We start from the raw sequence: 4,186 nt of genomic DNA, 5'->3' as shown, positions 1-4,186 counted from the left end.
TAAGTGAGGGTAATAAGCAAAGTGTCAACATGTGTTTTGCCACTGTGTTCAGGACAGCTAAGTAAATATTTTATAAATTGTAACAGGCATTTCCAAAAGAGGAGATGCCCCATCCCACTTAATGAAGGGTACAACTGAGGAGCCATGTGAAGCTATAAAATGTGGAAGGCAGGTAGACCCAGATAGAGGAGACACAAGAGGCTCACAGGGAGAAACATGGAGACGAGAAAGGCATGCTTGCCTCTTGACTTTGGACTTGGACCAGGGAATTGAGGGGCCTGTAGGAAACAGATAGAGGAAAGAAATGAAGATACACTTGAAAGAGATGTGGGTGAGAGAGCAGGCTGATACTAATTTGTATTTTGATTATGTTCCTTTCATTCTAGACTTGCCTGGCTCTTTTCACCTCCTCCCAATAGTTCCTGATCTAAGGACTTGCGCTTCAGCAGCCCTTCTTCAGGCCAGCCTTTTTTGGGCATTCGGACCTACAAGGGGATATCTAACTTAGGGTGTTTTATTGGGAAACTTATCCTTTCCACTCATCCCTCTATGCACACACCAATTATGGTATGTCTTTGTGTATATACATGGCCAAAACCCTTTAGAGCATACAAGTTTGGGGCCTTTGGGGGCCCCTCGGTATGCCTGCTAAAAATATCAGGAACAGAAGATTTGGGCTAGCCACAGCACTACAGGTGATTCCTGAACAAGTCATTTCTCCCACAGGTGTAACAGTTTTCAAATTTATTTTTAAGAAGGGGTTGAAGTAGGGGCCTCCCTGGTGGCGCAACAGGTTAAAGCATAGCACTACAAAAAGCTAGCAGCAGCTGCTTCAGCACTAGTTCAATCCCCAGCCAAGGAGGCAACCCACATGGCATGGCAGACCTCTCCTATCTCACCCACTGCTCCCCTCAGGAGTGTACTTCATCAGTCTGCCTGTTCTGCCCCCTACTCTATCTCAGATGAATCCTCTCACCACCCCTGCACCTCTGGCTTATATCTCACTTCTGTATGCATAAATAAATAAAATCCTTAAAAAAAATTCAAGATAACCCCTAAAAAAAAAAAAAGGAGGGGTCCTGTTTTCTATAATCCCTTGCAGTTGTCAGGGAGAGGGTGTGTTGTGTGTGTACACACATGCATATACGCATGTGATTACCTACACACATCCAAGAGGCAGCAGTTTCAGTTGGGTTTTGTTTTAACAGACCAATACCCTATTATCATGGAAAGGAAGAAATCAGAAGTTGTTATAAAGAGGATTTTTAAACATTCTATTCAACACTCTCTTCCCCAGAAAGAGGTCTAATGTTCCTATTCAAAGCAGCAATCTGTACCAGCCAACTCTGGTCCTCACTCCACTAATCTGCTCTGTTTTCTGTATTGTGTTTATTTTTATTGTTTGTTTTCAACAGTTAAGACAGTAAACTTATGAAAAAATACTGATTCTTGTTTTGCATCATGATGCACTCCATAAATGCTAAGACAACATAGATGTGATAGATATTACTTGCTGACTAAATCTGCTAAAGAAATTATAAATGCATCATCAAGAGACCCTAATCCATTCTCTTCATTTCCCTGTAGCAAGCAATTCTAAGTATATGTATGGCAGGCAGTAAAAAGTAGAGAGTATTTCCTGACAGTTCTTAGGTCTCATCAAATGATAAAATCCCTTAAACTTTGTTTTCCTTCTGCCCATATACTTCTGGAAAAACCCCACCTCCTAAAAGCATCAAATCAGTTAGACGGTTCAGAAATTAGAAAACCATCTTTATAGTAGATAGTGTCTGGCAGAGGTAGACAGAAATCTCTACACTTATCTAGAGATAAAACAGAGCACAATTTTGCTTCTCTGCAGTAAATAAGTGAATTTTAACTTAAATGAATATAAACAAATGAAATTTTATATAAAAGTATATTATATTGAGTAGGGGAAAGAAAATTTATCCTCAGAATACCTTCACAATTACAAAATACAGTTCTTTGTGATACTACTGACCCACAATGATTTTGCCCTTTTCCTCTCATCACTATTATTTTCAACATCATTTCTGAAATCTGTGGTATGATGAATTTTATGGAGCCACCTATATATTCTGGAAGTCTCCTTCAGCAGCTTGCTTCTAAGGAAGTGAACCTGTCTATGGATTATTGTAATAATAAAAGAGACTCTGAAATGCTAAGCACACCCCACACTGTAAATAGAATGAAATTTGTCTGAGTAAAGCCCACAAAGACACAGAGATCAACATATAGAACAAAGAAAGTCATTTTGAAAATCCCAATGGTCAAGTTCTTGATTGAGGTACAACAGGATGAGAGAGGAAGATCTTGATTAAAACAACAGAGAAAAAGATCACTAGGATTGGCCAGCCTGGGGAATATACCAAGGGAGTGCTACTCCTGCACGCAACACACAGGAAATATGAGGAAAGTGACTGGAAACTTTTGGTGGAAAAGACTGAATTTAAGTCCATCCAACATCAGTAGCCAGACTTTATAAACATTAATACCTACTACAAGGACAGGGCCAAAAAGGGCAGAGTAGAGTACTGGAAAGCCCCCAAAAACTACTTTTAGAGATAAAAAGAACAGAAACAATACAATACAATGTAACAAAACCACCAAGAGTTGGGACCTGATCTTAAATAACAAAAGAAGGGCCCACACCAGGTTTTTTTTTACATGAATTAGGCAAATTCTATTCTCAATTCTTAAATTTGGCTTTATAAAGAAACTGAGTCAAAAAAATCAAGAGAAATCTGAGAAGAAATCAGAATCTAACACAATCAACTGCAAACACATACACACAAATTGGAGTGTCTGAGACATGTCAAATTGGAAACACAAATTACTGAGACAAATCATCAACTTTGGGAGCACTTGTTCATACCTGAAGATAATTCATCCAGGACTGTTCAAGAGAAGAAGCATGGTATTGGGAGTGAGCCAATGGAAGGCTTATCAGAAGTCCAACTCACCTCCTGGGAATTATCCTCAAATTTTCTGAAGCAGTTTAATAATCTAAAAGACAAACCAGCATGGCTCTCTGCAACTTCACAATGTATCCCTCCCACAAAGTCAAACTGTCCTGCCTATGTCCAGAATTGTGCAAATGAAAACAATAAAACAAACATGCATCTTCATCATTGTAGACATCAACACAGACCTCACCTTGTCACTGTCTTCATGACAAATGTGGTCGTGATGGATGGACTGGCACTGAAAAGAAGCGCCAACACTACCTACAAGAGAAAGGAAGGAAAAGTTAAGATGCAAAAATTCCTTACATTTAAGTAGTTTTACCAATTAAATTGTCTTTATATCCCTTACCCTATCTAATTTTCAACAATACTAAGAAGTGAGCAAGATAAAAATTAGTATTAATACAGTTTCATTGGGCAAAACTAAACATAGGAAGGTTCACTTGTATAAAGAGTGAAGTGGTACATCTAAAGCGCAATCATTCTGCCCCTTAACTCACGACTTTTGGCTCAGAAAATTTCAAAGTAAGGCCACCTAGAATAAGCACAAAGCCTTTAGAGTAAAGCAGACTTTTATTTAGAAGTGCACTCCTTCTCACATTACACATACATATTTACTTTCTTTGAGAAAAAGACTGACCCTATAAATTCTTAACAAATATGCAATCATATAAGATCATAAATAGGTTTGTTAAAGACATACACTTTTAATACACTCAGTCATTTGTTAATTTGAAAAACTATTTCCTAATATTAACTGCTCTATTGTTAACAGGATGGTCCCAGAAAAAGGGGAGATTCCAGGTTTCCTGCCCCACCCAGGAGGAGGGTGGAGCTGAGCAGCAGAAAGGAATCTGAAGAGGAAGGGAGAGTCAGAGGAGACCAGAAGGAGCCCAGAGACATGTGAAGAAGTGGCTCTTGTTTCTTGGCCCTGAACTGTTTGAGAGACCTGTGTTGGAGGTTAACTATGGCAGCATTTATCTTGACTTTGATTTTGTTCTTTTCCTCCCAGACTTGTCTGGCCATTTCTGACCCTTTTCTAGAGCACTCAAAAGGTGCTCTAGACTTGTGGCGGGCTTTCAGGCCTTGCCTTGGTCCAAATCCCTTTTCGGTGGACTTTTACCCATGAGGGGGTGGGTAACTTTGGGTGTTTGATTTAGAAACTATATTTTTTTGTCTTTTCTGTATTGCACACTAAT

The 4,186-nt window shown here is 39.1% G+C and overlaps 1 protein-coding gene across 4 annotated transcripts in view; it reads right to left on the bottom strand.

The window, feature by feature from the left end:
• The window catches only part of RNF38 (ring finger protein 38), a 54,296-nt gene extending 51,062 nt beyond the window's left edge, over nt 1–3,234 (bottom strand). For 3 of the 4 annotated variants that reach the window (XM_012721568.1, XM_012721562.1, XM_012721569.1), the window contains exon 1: nt 3,178–3,232. The gene's annotated coding sequence lies outside the window, so the exon portion shown is untranslated. Of the gene's footprint in view, nt 1–3,177 lie in introns of all 4 variants that reach the window. The other variant, XM_012721564.1, reaches the window with a different exon arrangement.
• Between the last annotated feature and the right edge of the window lie 952 nt (nt 3,235–4,186).

Source organism: Condylura cristata, unplaced genomic scaffold, assembly GCF_000260355.1.
Source record: "Condylura cristata isolate star-nosed mole 26May11 unplaced genomic scaffold, ConCri1.0 scaffold00006, whole genome shotgun sequence".
Classification (NCBI taxonomy): domain Eukaryota; kingdom Metazoa; phylum Chordata; class Mammalia; order Eulipotyphla; family Talpidae; genus Condylura; species Condylura cristata.
The sequence above is the reverse complement of the archived record's forward strand: the minus strand, read 5'-3'. Positions and strand labels throughout refer to the sequence as shown.